At 41.5% G+C, this 16,487-nt stretch overlaps 1 protein-coding gene across 4 annotated transcripts in view; it reads left to right on the top strand.

The window, feature by feature from the left end:
- The window catches only part of SOCS5 (suppressor of cytokine signaling 5), a 75,973-nt gene that overhangs the window by 16,055 nt on the left and 43,431 nt on the right, over positions 1–16,487 (top strand). Inside the window, exons 1-2 of one of the 4 annotated variants that reach the window (XM_063328647.1) lie at positions 11,254–11,517; positions 13,416–13,517. The exons of 1 other annotated variant lie outside the window; for it this stretch is intronic. The gene's annotated coding sequence lies outside the window, so the exon portion shown is untranslated. Of the gene's footprint in view, positions 1–11,253; positions 11,518–11,573; positions 11,862–13,415; positions 13,518–16,487 lie in introns of those variants that run through there. 2 more of the 4 variants (XM_063328648.1, XM_063328646.1) reach the window with 2 other exon arrangements.

Below are 16,487 nucleotides of genomic sequence, written 5' to 3' on the forward strand. Positions count from 1 at the left end.
ACTGGAAACCTCAGTTTTTCCAGTAGCTCCAGGCTGAAGTTCAGCAGTTGTTAACCTGGTGTGCCAACAATCCCCCACACCTCTCTTACTTTGTACTCCGTAACTTCTGTGAGTTCTGAATCCCCTACAGCCAAAGTGAATCTGTAAAAGCAAGTCATTGCAAGATTTGCTCACCCAGACATCCAGACTGAAGGAAAAGCAGTTGCAGGGAAAGGATTGTGGATTAGGAGAGGGTGAGTGCACTGCCACGCTCCTGTGGGCATGCCCCATGGGCAGCTTGTGGCATTTTGGCAAACACAACTAGACTTCAACAATCTTTCACAGTCCTGTTTGACCCTGTTAGAGAAGCAATCACCCTTCAGTCTTTCCTTAACAGTCTCTGCTTTCCCTTTGGAGTCACTCCCCTACATACCCTAGTCATCTTCGTTGGTAACATCTGGGCATGTGATATCGTGGGCTAGCCCTGGAGAGATCATCTGCTGGCTGGTAATCAGACTTCTCCTCCATGAATCCAGCGCCCATCCAGGGTGTCTCTTTCCTTGTGTGATCTCCTTTGCAGGGAACTTCCCTTCTTGCTGCAAGAATCAGCCAGCACACATGCCCTACTGGAAGGCCCCTGGCATGGCTGATGCACATATATTTCAGGTTCTCCACAGACTACCAAGTGAGCAAATGACAGCTGTGCCAAATGCCAACCTTTTGCCCTCAGCAACATCCTGGATGTTTCCTTTCTGCCTGGCTTAGAGCTAGAACGCAGCTGTTCTGGACATTTTGGCCATCACCACACTGGCTGCTGGGAAGGCAACCTTATTTGTTGGAGTCGCCTGCAGTAGCGCCACTACTGTGACTAGCCTGGAAGTGGATCTGTGACACACAGACACTTGGGCGCTGCATGTTCTCCGGCAAATCAGTTCGCTCAGTAACTCCAGCGTGGCCTTGACTGGCTAAAGGTACTGCACATGCAGCAGACAACTGCAAGAGAGTCTGGGGGTTGCGTCTTTTTGTGTTTTGGTTTGGTTTGGTTTTAACTGGCCAGCCAGCAAGCCTATCTTAGTTCTCTTCTGTATGCACTAGAGAAACTGGACACAGAGAGGCACCAATTAGCCAAAGCCCTTGTCAGTTCTTCTGTGCTTTCCATCAGGGCTTGTATGTCCTGTGTGACGTAGGGCATTTGCTGTGCTTGGTGGGTTTTGTCACGCTTTACAAATCCTGTCTTGGGAACACCTAAATTTTGTACCCCCTTGTTGCTAGCACTTCCCCTCGGGGGCCCCAGTCTGTTCTGGTTATCTTCTTCCAGCCTTGGTGGACTGAGAACATTCCTCCTCAGCTGACCTTGGGGGAGTAAAAAGCAAAGGATTAGGTGAGACAGCATGCCTTGTAAGGTAGTAAAATGTTCTTTAAACTATGGTACACACTATGACAAGCCATTTCCTGGAAGAAGATGTAACTCCTGAGAAAAAAATAATTATGGCTTATTATAGATAAGAGACGAAAAATGTTACCCAGACCTTACCCTCAGGATAGAACCTGAAAGAACAGATGTACTGCTGTGCAGTATATAGAAACACTCTGATGGACATTGTGATGGGCTGTTGACTCCCAGATGAAATGAGAGGAGAGAAACCAGGCTGTTCTCACTCTCTACCTTCCTGAACTCCTCATTAGACTTGCCCAGACATAGTGTCATCTAAGTCTGGTTGCACAGGGGTGGGCATGCCTGGAACAGTAGTACCAGGGGTGGATACACCTCCTGGAAAGCTGAGGGCATAGCTAGATTGATGCATACACACTTCTGGTATTCATTTTCTTGAGATCTGGATAAACCCCCACTTTTCAGTGCAAAGCAAGTGATTTGGGCTGTGCAAGACCTGAATCTGAGTACATTGTGGCTTCTGGACAGCTTGTGGACAAACAACAGCTTTGACCTTGAAAGCGGAAAGCCATGGATGTATTCAGGAAGAGCTAATTTTGCCACCTTCACTTCTCTGTGAGTCACTTGAATGACTTTCACATCCTTACCCCCTTATTCACACAGCAATGTACAGAGGAAAGATGACAGAAGTAGCAAGTCTGGGATTTGTTTACTTCTGTCTCAAGTCACCCATGTGAAATCAAGCTAGTAGACTTCTCCTCTAACTTGGATTTTGAATCTACAATGAAATTTTGTTCATAAATAAGTTATTGAATGGCTTTCTTCTGACCAGGCCTGTCTTTTTTAAACATGTATATGCATTTTTGCTCTCTCAAAAAGCTCCTTCTCTCCTGCAGGGAAAGAGGTAAACAGGCCTGGAGAGAGAAGGACCTGTGCAAAATTGCAGGATGTACTGAAGGAGCAAAGGGGGAGCAGGAGGAGTGAGGGGACAAGAGGTCATGCAGGGTAGGACAATAGGGAAGAGATGTGGAGACAGGCAGAACTGTTTACTTCAGAAGTATGCAGACTTCTGCAAACTCAGAGCTTTGTTTTGGTCCCTTTTGAATCTGTATGAAAGACCGACTTTTCTGGAATCTATGAAATAAACGTCAAGGAGGTGAGAGCTAGGCCTCTAGTCTCCTTTTTTCCTGGAGCCTTCCTAATTTATCCATAGCTTTGCTCTAGCTCCTTAGCTTTCCGAGGTGGAACTTGCTCTATTTGACCATAAAGGCCAGATGCTCAAAGAGTGCAAACACACAAAAATTGCCTCAGTGGACACTGTTACTGCGTGTCCAGGAGCCTTTAGTTTATTGTGTGGCCAGACAAGGAGAGGAGCGATGGAGCACACACTGAATCAGCACGTCGCACGAACAGATTGAACAATACATGGGAGGCGAGCTTCGGGCACGTGCAACAACGATGCTCTTGAAATGTTGACGCCAAGTCATTCTTCAGGATCTGTACATCTACAAAGCACTATTAAATGTGTATGTCAGCTAAGCAGATGTCATTAGTTCAAATAATGTGTCATTCTGTGATTGGTTCAAATAATGTGTGAGATTTTTTTTAAATGAAAGGGAAATGACTAAGAACAGAAAAGGTAAGCAATTATCTAAACAATGAGCTTTATTGCAAAAATATATAGTGGGCTTCGAGAGGCAATTTCATATGATGCCATTCTAAATCCTAAAAATCATGTTAGAACACTGAAAAGCTGACTGGCATTTAACTGTAATGGAGCTGTAATACTAAGACAGATTTATTTGAAGAAATATTAAAAGTGCCAGGATAATTACTGTACTTATAATGCTCTCTACTCTCTTGCAAAGCCCTGTATTCTTCCCTGCTGACTTTTCCTCTAAAGCAAAATAAATGTTGGCAATAATAGTGGCTCATATCACCTTACAAAGCTGTAAAATCATATATCATAAGAAATGGGGATTCTTTGCCAATGAAAATAGAAAAAGATTTTTGCATTCTCAAATGTCTTAGCTTTTGGCATTTGGAGTAAAACCAACTCTTTTTGAAAAATAAAACATTATTTTATGTAAAACTTATGTTCCTTAGGAGTCTAGAAGCTATAAAAAGGGGCTTTCTTGAAATCACTGCATTTTTAAAAAACAATAATGCAACTCATATGTTTTCTAAAACAAATTTAATTAGTTTTTAGTAAATATCTCAGAAAAAAGAGTAAATCTTTCTAGCAAGCCAACATATCATACCAGAATTTGCAGTTGTTTTTCAGTGTCTCGCTATTGTAGCATATTGATGAGATCAGTCAATAAAAGTTGAAGAAAATTTCAGAGGTGGAAAAATACGTTGTGATAGAATGAATGACACATGGGAATCCCATAGCCACGGTGTCAGTGCTGTTACAGTGCTGTGTCAGTACTACTCTGTCAGAAGTGTTCAAATTACAGATTAATTCCATGGAAAACATTTACCTTAAAAAAAAGTGTAAAGCAAAGTAAGCGAATCTTAGGAAATAATAATTTGAAGGTAATTTCAGCCTCTCTAACACTGCTTATTGTGCATCTGAATATATTTACTGTTCCTCGTGTGCGAGAGGACTCCCCAAGAACACGGGCTCTTTCTCTATGCCCTTCATCTCTTCATTAATTCATAAGCCCTGCAGCCAGAAAGAATCATCGCAGATCATCTCGTCTCATTTCACAAATCAAGCCCACCACTTCCAGCAGAAAGATACCCAGTCTGGTTTTTGAAATGGCAAATGCCACAGGGTCCACAAGCCAGCCTTCTCCAATTTCTCTGCAGCCCTTGAGGTGAGCCCTGGCCCCCCAAAAGAAGGGAACCTACCTCTGTGGAGTGAGTGACTTGCAAAAGCATAGGAAAGTAGGAAGGATTCCCTCGCAGTCCCTCTTGCTGAAGGAAAGTATTGGGGCAGAATTTCCTTATGTGCAGAAGCCCAGAATGAAATCTGCATAAGGATAAGGGCATTGAAAATTCGAGAGAGTGAAAGCTCCTTTTCAGACTTTTCAATTTTGACAATATTTACTGCAGATCACAGAAGTCACATCAGCAAACTGAGTATTTTTTTTTTCTGCCAGAGAATCTCAAATCACACAGCAGTGCTAAATGAATAGAAAAAAAATATTTCTAAGTCCTTTTCTTGGCCCATTTCACCGTAAAACGCATTTCAGTCATATTACAGAAAGCCCCCTGAACAGAGTATGAATCTGCCAAATTTTAGGCCCAAGGAAGGGGAAAAATGTTAGGAGAGATCTACAGATAATTCCTCAGATCCGGGAGAGACCTGTATTGCTGCACCAGTAGGTATCAATCTGCTGCAATAGCACCATAATTCTATACTGTGTGAAAAGATGTCCAAGAAAGTCAGAGATTTCAAATGCATTCAAATTTGAAGGGAAAGTGAAAAAAACAGTTGTCGTTATTCACAGTGTAATGAATTTCTGCAGTACTTTGTAAGACGCCCTTAATTATCAATGTAAGTTCAGAGCATGCTGAAAAAAGATATGACCATCTTTGTAACCATTCTGAAAACCGAGTTTAAATGTTAACAGGAATGAGCATTGTCCTGATAATGAGAGAACTGCACTACTGGCTACGCATTAAAGCAGAAATTTTGGTCTTGTTTGAACTGAGATACATCAGCCACAAGTCCAGAGCAGTCAGCAGAGATCTCCGGATTTACTCCTATGAAAAAGACGAGAGTCTGGTCCTGAATGAGTTTATTGCTTTCTGCTCTGCGCAGAAATCAGAAAGAAAAGAAAGATTTAGCTCATTTTAATCGAACACTTTGGTAAAGAGGCGAGTCTGCTCTAACACTCTTCTTATGTTTGTAGGGATAAAAGGGAAAAGAATAACAGAATGAAACCAGTCTTACAGAAAGACCACGTTATTGCCATTAAGTAAAAAAAAATTTTAGAATTAATGAAACATGAAACTACATAATCGTGGGAGGGGGGGAAAATATCATCCTAATACCAAGGAGTTACAGAGATTTGGGAACACAACTGAACAGCTGGGAAAGTTCATGTCTAAACTTGGTATCTTGATAGTGTCGATCACAAGTATACTGCAAACATTAGGAGTGAAAAAAAGAAGTTCATTATACGCATTATTCATGGTTGTTGAAAAAAACCTGTGAAATCTCTGCTGTGACACAATGTGTTAACTTTCAGCATTTGATACCTTTACATCAGAATGAGAAGCTAATGCAATCCACCCAGAAACTCTGCTAACAATCTTCCAGCAACTCACCACCAAAATTAAAAAAAAAATAAATTGAAGGCAGAGTTAAACTGAAACATTGACAAAACTAAATGACTTGCCAGTAATGGGGAAAAAGAGAGCCAAAGTAGTATTCCAGATGGAGATTATTTGGAGTTATAGCAGTGAACTGTGTAAAGCTAAAGGAATGGTAATAAAGAATAAAAATGAATCTGACTATTAAATGGATGGGATAGGAAATGGTGCCACCAAGAGATGGGCGCACGCAAAATGGGATACTCTTTGTAAGAGATTGTCTCCAGAGATGACAATCCTGCAACATGTCAGTTCTTTTCACAGCAAAACCAGCAAAACTCTTATTAAATATCAGATCATCCGTAGTGAGTTATGAAAGCCGACTTGCCTATGCGCTATTACTTGACAACAGGGAGCAGAGAACGGCTAAACTAACTCCCTCCATCCTTCCCTTGCTCCATAGGCTGGCTGGCAGAGCTGCTTTGCAGCACTGACTCTGGGAGCCTCCCGCTGCGGTAGTGAAAGCTGACAGAGGACCCCATGGCCCAGGGAGATGGGTGCTGCAGCACCTTGGCACTGGAGCCCTGAGTCCCTGAAGCTTAGTGACAGTATCCAGCGAGCATTCACCAATTTCTTCTTCACTCTTAAAGGTGATGGGATAAGGGATAAAGAAGGTGTCTGAGGTGAGAGAGAGAGAGTTTGAAGAGGGCTCCCTGGTACCATCAAAACTGCTCATAGTCAAGGTCTCAGGTGCTTAGTAGGGTTTCTGAATTTCTGTGCCCCAGACAGACAGACAGTGCAGGTTGGAAGGCCTCCCTCCGACTCCAGGAGCAGCAGCTGGGAAGAGGATCCCACGCACTGATCTGCCATACTGTAGGGCATTAAGGCATCTGAATCTTTCTTAAGACTGGAAGAATTCATTATAAATGTGTTTTATTTCAATGTGATGTTAGGCCACAGATGATATTCACACTCACAGGCTTCTGCACAGCTCAGTTTCTAGTTTGTTCTCACCTCTCTTTACCAAAGACCACCTCAACCCCACTTTGCTCCAGCTGGATCCTCCACTGCACTTACAGACAGCCTGTAGCCATATTAGATATTTAAAGTGGGGAGTGGCAAAATCTTTACCCTGCTAAGGACTGAAAGCCTTCTGAACACCTTTAACAGGTCTCGACACACGCCTCAGTATTACTCAATAGTAACCAGAAAAATAAATAACGTTCATGTTGGCAAGCAGCCCAAATTAAAATCACAAGTCACATTGAGGCCCAACTCCGATCTCCCTCTCCCTTGTTGTTCCTTTCTCTCTCCCTCAGCAATTTAAAATCTTATTCTTCCACAAAGGAGACATTTAAGGCTGAGATCAGGGAGTAAAACATAGCCTTCAAACACCTTCCTTTCTCCCATCATCTAGAGATGCACAGCAGCAGCTGGGAAGGGCCTCATCCTCCTGGACACAACCATGCCCTGAATGTCAAAATCTGGGTGTTTCTGCACCAGCCTCCATTTGTTTGGCCCATTGCTGTTGTTTTCTGCGTCTCCTTCAGTTCATTCACCCACTCTTCACTTTCCCTGCCCATCCTGGTTTTCACTCTCACCCTCCCCTGTCCAGCCTCCTTCCTACACAGTTGCTCCTTCCTTTCTTCACCTCACCTTAAACCTCAGTGCCTCTCCACATCCCCCTCTAACATCCAACACCCATATCTTCAGGGTGCCCAGAGAAGTTGTGGATGCCCCACCCATGGAAGTGTCCAAGGCCAGGCTGGATGGGGCTTTGAGCAGCCTGGTCTAGTGGGAGGTGTCCCTGCCCATGGCAGGGGGTTGGAACTGGATGATCTTTAAGGTCCCTTCCAACCTGAACCATTCTATGATTCTATGATCTTCTTTGAAAGTGTGCTTTGACCTCTCACTTCATGCAAATGTGCACACACCCATTATGTGACTCTTACATATAAAAAGACATGCTTAATATAGAAGTCAACGGTTAGTTATCTTCATTCATCAGGTTGAGTGGAGTGAGATGATTTATTCACAAAGGTACCTGCTCTTTGTAAAGGACTCACATCGGAGCAGTGGCTTGTTCCCTACTCTGTTTCTTGATACCATGTTCAGGATCATCCAGGAAGGAAGGGACAGATTAGACCAGTTCTGTCCCCAGGGCAAAAGCAGCAAGGAGGGGAAAAAACCAAACCCAAACCCTACACAAAAGAAAGCAGAAGAGACCAAAGTCCTTCTGACAGAAATCAGGCCAGGTCAAAGGTTTAGAAGTAGGAACAGTATCACAGAGGAGAAGAACTTCATATGCCAAATATCACATCATATGTGTTAAAAAATGTGAAGCCAGATGTCACTGAATCTTCATAAGTCACATGTGTTGACATCCTCCGTGTAACTCCTAGGGGAAGGAAATATTTATATTTAAAGCGTTCTGTTTCCATATTATTTCTTAGGTTATATTTATTGCTTGACAGTGAAAAATTGATCTACACCTGTTATATCTAAATCTCTTAACCAGTTTGAAGTATACCAGAGGGGAACATCTATTTGACATTTAAAAGAATGAGACAGTTGTGTACTGTCTTTAGCTGTGACACTGTCAATCAGCTCATTTTTATGTTTAATACATTGTACTCACAAAATGTGTGAAATGTTTTCTAAATACAATGGGAATGTAATCCTAGCCTTTAAAAAAGAGTAAAATCTAGATAGCTCACTTGCACATTTGGTATATTTTACTGCTAAGACATATTTAGCACAGTCCTAAAATTGAGACTCTTATCGGAGCTAACATAGAGTGTAAAGTAAAATTCAGTAAGAATGTCCCTAAATTAAACTGTATCAGTCTTTCCCACAGTTCCTGTGATATGTTCCAAATGGGTGGCAGTCAGATGGTAATTATAAATCATTGCTTTCAGTTCTCTAACTTGAGCACTATCCAAGATAGACAGTGAACACCTCTGAAATAGCTTATATAGTCACCTCGAAGACTTCAGGAAGATGTTAGGTTTGCTGTCATTCTGTAGGACTTACATGGCAAAATCTGAAAAGTGTCTTCTCACATCAGGTTTTTTCACTCCTTTGCAATTTGAGAAGGCATCGGGCAGCAGCAGAGACTCTGGAATTATCTTCTGCAGACTCAGGAAGATGGTACTGTACTGCATCGTTTTCAAATCGCATTTGAATTGTTTTTCAGGAGCAGCACTAGAAACTTTTTTTAAAAATGAAAGTTATTGGCATTCATGAGGGGACATCCTTACTCCTGCTGAGTAGATTTTAGACACTTTTTATTGGGTCAAATTCTTCTATCTGTCACTAACTCACAGAGATCTGTGAAAAGTATAGACTAGGTGGTTTTCTACTTGCAGTTTCCTTTTGCACACTTTACAGGATCCTGTTAGAAGTTCCAGCAAGATCAGGCTGCAGTGATTCTAGAACAGCTACAGAAACTGTTGGATACACAAAAACTGAACAGTGGGCAGCAGGGCCCTTTCAAAATGAACATTAAGAACACATAAATGTATTTCAAACAAAAGTCCTAAACCTGGTGAAATTTGTGCAGATGCTTAACATTTTACTTTAGTTCCATTTAAACCAATGAGGCTCTTCACAGCATCTAAAACTTGACACATACACAAGCCTTTGCAGGATGAGGGCCAAAAATTTTTTTTGAAGAGTGTGACTTGCTTGGAGACATTCCAGAGGAAAAAAAACATGTGAGGCTTTCTATAAAGTTGTTGGCACCATTTTGCTTATTAAACAGACATGAATTCACTCAAATAAGATAAGGTCTAGACATTTGGATCAAGTATGTGGAAGTTTGTGCCTATTCCTAAGTTAAAAAAAAAAGCAATAATGCTTCTAGATGTGTATGCTGGGTTAAATTCTTCATATATATTTATTTAGAGCTTTATAATATTACCTCTCTCACCTATTTTACTGTCGTATCTATAGTTCTGCTACCAGGCAAAATTTGCTCTGTTAGCTAATAAATTGCTATAACTTTCAAGCAGACTGCACGGAAAACAGTTTCTATTATTTACTTTATGACCTCAGAAGTGTCAAAAAGTTAATCTTCCTATCTTACGTCAAGATAATTCAACACTAAGTATATAAGACAAGAATTTATTGTTCAATTTGCAGCTTGCGTATTGAAGAGCAATATATTCATTTCAGGAACAGTCTAATTTTAGATCGGCATTGAAGGTGCGATGAAAATGTGAATGCTGGGAGTGTCAGTAGGACTTTTCAAGAGCAAGCCCAGTATAGTTCTTGAACTACAATGACTGTGAGATGAAAGAAATTATAGAATAGACTTTACTGGTCTAAGTGGAACCTGTTATATATCTGAAATTATTCACCCCCAAGTTGTTATCATGGGCATAGGCTCAAACTACTTCAGATAAATGCTTCAACATTATAGCTCTTCAAGGAAACAGAAATAGTCATTTGGCCCACTGGCTGCTGGACTGCTTGGTGGTAGATGCTGCCAGCACTTTAAATAAGCGGCCTAAGGAGACACGTGGAACATCTGGCGACAGCAGCTACTTTTAATCACACAGGCCACAGGTCACATTGTACCACAGCACACAAAATCAGTGTCACATTTAGCAAAGCACATTTACTTGACCACAAGATGTCTTGAGGTCAGATTTAAAAGCTTCTGCAGATGTGGACAGGAACCCGGCAGGATTTTCACAAGCCCCTAAATCCTTGGTTTCTCACTAGGACTGTCTTTGTAGTAATACTTTAAAAATACTTCTTCAAAAGTAGTTCAAAAATACGGTGTTGGGTGCCTCAAGGCACACCGCCTTGCTTCAGGCTGCAGAAAGCCAGAAGTTGCTGATTGGGTAACTGGTTCTCAACTACAGTTATTTTTCGGACAGCTGTCCCATGTCCATACCAAAATCCCCTAGGGCTCCTAGGCTGGGAACACAGGGGACCTGGGTGAGTTAACAGAGGCAATTGCTACATGAACCAGGTACATTGTAGTTAACAGAATTGCATAGAAAGTCTTGGAAGTCTTTTTCATCTCCTGAGGTGTGGTAATCCCTGTGGATTTTTCAACAGAGATATATATCTATAGGCAGGGAAAAGTTTCTTCACCATTTGGCCCGGGCTTGGTGCTTCAAAATTGTCTTTGCAAGCAGGGATATCTCCCCTCTCCTCCCTGGTGCTCTCCAGCCCTGAACCCAGACTGGACATGCTGGAAGTCATCAGGCCCCTTCTCTAGATGTGCTTTCCTGAGCAACTTCTGCATTCCTATTTTTAAAAGTTGCACATTTTTAAGATATGGGAACACATGCTCTTTGCAAGATAATCTTTAGTTCCTTCCGCATTCCACACAGTCACTCTGGTTGGTGCCAATTTATTGCATTGCTGGAAGGTCTGTTATAGAAATGTATATGACCTATATTATGACTTGCCTGAGAAAAAATAGGGGGTGGGGAATGTTCCCGAGGAAGTTAATTGCATTTTTAAGATTTCAGTGTTTAGAGTTAGAAGTAATGAATCCAGAGCAATGTCCTTGGAAATGCTGTACAGCAAATGCAAGGATCAGCAGAGTAGCACTAGATGGCACCACAGCAATTTTCACTCAAAAAGCATAGGCCAAGCCCAGGGAAAGATGGACTCGGGTCCAGCTGTGAATGGGCAGCTCAGATTTACTATCTAAATTTTACCTGGGTGGCCCGGGTAGATGCTGAGCAATATGAGACACAGCAGTTTTTCTAAGGATTATAATATATAGCCTCGAGTAGGTTGATAAGTGATATAATATATATGATGAAGATGACTGTGGAAAACTGCCTGAATGCCTTTATTTCACAAAGTAAGACCACAAGACACCTGAAAACCTCTTCTGTTCTGTTGAACCCAAGGTAAGGATATCCAGACTCAATATATCTGAAACCATCTCACTCAAAACACACCAAAAGTGTTATGTGTCATTGAGGCAACTGGATAGTTCAATGTCTGTGTGCAGATATAAACTGGCTGTTTATAACTATAGTGTTCTGTGCCTAAAAATGAAAATTTGACTTAGCAGGCCAAAAGTGGCTAGATTTTGGGCACTAGCTTCATAGATTGTACTTCCTATCGTACAGAGTTAAATGCTGACTATTGCCAATTTCTTTTAATGTTTCCCACAGGTGGTAGCTAACATCAAATCTTGATATGCATCTGGTTCCTAATAACATACAACATAGCTTGTTGTCCCTAACAGGTACTGCAATAAGCTTATTTGAGAGCTTGCTTTTAGAACTTTGCAGAAGTGTAGTCTTTGATAGAAACGACTGAGTCATTCTGTATATTATCAAATACTTATAGGAGAAAATAGAACTTGTTGAAAAAATCATACTCATTCTTGTAACTTGAACTGTTTTAAACTAAATTCAGGTGGTTGTTGCAATTTAAAGGACATGGTCTATCTCAGATTTGAATTCTAAAACATTTTAGAACCAGATTTATATATCTTGTAAATCCCTTTAAAGGAGGAAATGTCTTAAGTGCAGAATATTCACTACAACAGCACAAGTTGTTTTTAGAATATCATAATTATTTTTCCATTATGCATTTCTGTGAGTTACATTTTACCTTCTGTTATGCTCCAGGTTCAAATCCTCAAAGGGTAATTAGTATCTATTTCACTGGAATCAGTGGGAGTTAGTTATTTCAGAGATAGGGAACTCTGACATTTAAGTTTTAAGGAGAGATCTGCATGAATGTTTAAGTTTCTTCAAGTAAACCTTATTCTAGTTATATAGCAAATACACTTTAGGGATATTGCCAGATAAAAGGCCATCTACTTGTCAGTTACAAATAAAAAAAAATCTGATAATACATTCCTTTACTACGAGAGTGGTCTTTATCAATGGAAATAGCCCAACTGGTGACAACAGGATTGCTTAGAAAAATAAGCACTGGAACCAGTAGTACTAGTTGATCATAGGTTGTGCTCCCACCCAGCCAATATGTGCAGGTTGACCCAAATGGGCTTTCAACACAAGAAGGGTGGACAAGAGGGGTCATAAGAATCAGAGCATAAAAATCTAGCATTGCACCATTGCTTCAAACTGCAAACATTTAAATAGCATTGTTTAATAAGAAATTAAGTGCCCCTTGTGCTGGAATTGGACTGTTTGTCCATGCAAGGCTAAACCTGTGGTAAAGATGAGAGACATATGATGTCCAAAAACACTTTAAACTGTCTCTTTTAGTCATAAGCCACTGGTCTTTGAAACGATTCCTGTGTGGTTCTGAGCACATCCTGAGAAAATGTTCTAGTTGTCCTACTTCTTCTAATGTGTACTCTAATAAGGGCTCCTTTAATCTGTGCTTTAAATCTCCTTTAATCTGGTCACTGTTTTACACTTTGAGATGTACCCCTGAGGCCTCCTCTTGCCTCAGAAGAGGCTTGAAAACAACCATAACTTGCTGCTTGCTTTCTCAGACATGTCTATGTCTACATTCCTGGAGTCGATGTTGGTCCTGATAGACATGTCCTAAAAGCAGACTCCATCCTCAATGCAAAAGTGGTCTGTGTAGTTGGCAGTGAAGCATGGCACTCACGGAAATACTGGTGAAGTGAAGGTCTGATGAGACATGCACTTTGGTGTTCAGCCCATTTTGCAACCTGAGTCACTTAACCAAGGTTGATCCCACCAACCCATTTGAAGTCCAGAAGAGCAACTGGAGAAGTTTCCTGAACAGTGTGGTCTGCGTGTGGGAAACAACAACAGTGCCCCAAAGCTGACTGTTTTCACTGTCACTCCAACAGGGTACAGGGTGACACAGAAGTTGATGAAGCAGTGCCTTACCTTGAGCAAGTACAGCCACAGCGGTGGTGCGTCGCTGCCCAGCTGTGCAGGCTTGGGAAGAGGTATGTGCTTGACAAATGTGCTCAGTTCAGTGCTAATTACATTGCCAAACCACTCTGTGTGTGCGTATGTGTATGTGGGTGTGTGAGGTAGGAGATGAGGGAGCTGTCTTACCTAGCTCTATTGCCTGAGCACCAGGTATCTTGCCTAAACCAGTCGCCTATGCTCCCTTTGTGTCAATGGCGAGGTAGGTAGGATAATGCATCCTGTTCTAGCCCAAGAGACAAAGCTTAGAAAACTAATTTAGAAAATGAGTAGCTGCTATTTAGTTAGCTGAACATGTGAAAAAATTCTCCTCTCATTTAAAAAGTCAAACTATCATGAAATATTTTCAAAATATAGCACATTTAAGACAACTTAATTCCCTTCTAGGTTTAAAATTCACATCTAAAACTTTTTCAACTTCTTTAATTTGTCTATTGCAATGAATTTTGACCCTCTCCATTTCCAACCCAGCCTGGTTCACTCCTCCATAGGCAGCCTGGTGACCCTGAGCTCCCTGGGGATCACCATACTGATGGTGGCCTTAGTACGGACACCTGCTTGGCATAGCACACTGCAGCCCCTGAGTCTGGCAGACTCAGCCTCCCAGGTAGCTGGGACTGCAGGCGTACACCACTGCGCCCAGAAAACAGCATGCCAAAAGCATCTTGGACTGCATTAGGAGGAGCATTGGTCAAGGGAGGTAATCCTTTCCCTCTGCTCAGCACTGGTGGGGCCATACCTCCAGTATGATGTCCAGTTCTGGGCTCCCCAGTACAAGAGAGATGTAGACTTACTGGAGGGAGTCCAGCCAGCACAAGGCCACAAAGGTCATTAAGGGACTGGAGCCTCTTTCTTAGGAGAAGAGGCTGGGAGAGGTGGGACTGTTCAGCCTGGAGAAAAGGAGGTGCTGGGGGATCTTATCCATGTGTGCAAATACCTGATGGGAGGCAATGAAGAGGGAGGCTGATTCTTCTCAGTAGTGTCCAGAGACAGGGCAAGAGGCAATGGGCACAAATGAAACATGTGAAATTCCATCTGAACACAAGAAAACACTTTTTTACTGTGGCACAGTTTGGCCAGAGAGCTTGTGGAGTCTCCGACTTTGGTGATATTCGAAACTCAACTGGACACAGTCCTGGGCGACATGATGACCTCCAGAGGTCCCTTCCTACCTCAACCGTTCTCTGACTTTGTGATTCTGTAAATTTGCTTCAAGAAAAGAAAGCTTCAAGTCTTTATTGTGTTGTTACTATAAGGACATCTTTTAGTGTCCAATCTGTAGTAAATCCAGACAGCCCTGATACAGGAAATAGGCACTAATTTTAACATAAACCTGGTTTACCCTTATGTAAATTACACTGGATTCACATGAATTGTATGTTTATTAGTATTCTAACCATTTCATTCTCATTTGCCTATAATTTTCATTTGTGCAGCTCTCTTCAATGATGGCTGTAGTTGTATTTCACAGTTTGTATTCTCCCCTTAACAACAACAACAACAAAATCCCAAATCCAAATAAATAAATAAATACACCGTGTATTTTCTGTGTTTCTTGACAGAGTTAAGAAAATTTGACATGTTCTGTCTTTTTTTTACTACCTTGATTACTTTTATATTTATATTTATGCATACATACAGGCACATGCTCAGACACAAGATAATTTAAGTTAAATCATTCAGATGTTTTGACATTGTATGGACTCCTTCAATACTTTTTTCCATTCTTTAAGTTTAGCTGCCAGCCTTCAGAAATCCCATTGGTAGCCACTAACATCAAACATTACAGATTATAATCAGATTTTTATGAGGGTAAGAGATCTAAACCCTCAGTCCCACATCACTGATCTTCAGTGCTCTGAACACACAGAGCAAGTTCAAAACATCTTTGCTGGAAGTCTGGAAATCTCCAAGTGGAGTGAAGCCACCAAGCAGAATGTCTCCCAGAGCACCTCCTGGTAGGCACTGCCACAGAAGAATGTAGCCTGCACATTCTTGTTCTTGGGGACTGTTCAGCTGCTTCAGTTTATACTCAAGTTATGCTGACAGTCAAGTGACCTGGGGAACAAAGAGGTATTTTAAAGCAACTTTGTAGGTCGCTCATACCTATATTGAGAAACCTTGGCCCATGTCTCTTGCCTTGATTCTTACCTGTTTGCACCCTAATTTCACTCTAAAACTCAGCAAGGTGAAATAACGCAATCCTGTTCATGCTGGCACCTGAGTTACACATCATTTTGCTCAGCCTCTTTCTAACTAACTGACTTCTGCAGATGAGGAGTACTACATCAATGCGGAAAACTGGTCTTCCATGTTGAATTGCGGAAGGCACGGTCTGCCAGTCTTGCAGCACAGTACGCAGTCACGGGGACTGAGCCCTGAAAATACAAACCTGGAATGTATTTGGGTGGCATTAAGTAGGTTTCAACCCAATCTTTTCCTGCTGTTGCTGTAGCCTGAAAAACTATGCAAATGCATTGCCGCTGAAGAAAGGAGGGAAAACGAAACAAGTCCAGACAACACAACCGCCAGCTCACATTAGTATTCTGCCAGGGTGAAATAAACCAGAACGTTGAGACAAAATAGGCACAAATGAAGGTCTCATCGGGAACATAGCTGCTTGAATAGGAACAGCTCTAATCTCAGCAGTGCCACAAATCCCCTTTGAGAAAATGAATTTTGGAACACTTCAAATTTTTAACTGTTTTTCAGTTTCCATGGAATAGCACCATGCCTCAGGCCACTCTAATAACATTCCTGGCTTGCCCTGCTGTAACAATCTGTAAAAACTCATCCAGTCAGATGATTTGGGTTTTAATATCGAGTTGCTTTGGAGAACATTCATGGTTGGAAGTGCATAATAATATGTTTTATTATTGCAGTAAAAAAAAAAAAAAAAAGAAAAGCTAGGAGAGAAGTGGTTTGCTTTTGCCCATTGGGGAGCTCTGGTTTGTTATTACATTCTATGCAGTGATAATTAATGACTC

Source organism: Chroicocephalus ridibundus, chromosome 3 (genome assembly GCF_963924245.1).
Source record: "Chroicocephalus ridibundus chromosome 3, bChrRid1.1, whole genome shotgun sequence".
NCBI lineage: Eukaryota > Metazoa > Chordata > Aves > Charadriiformes > Laridae > Chroicocephalus > Chroicocephalus ridibundus.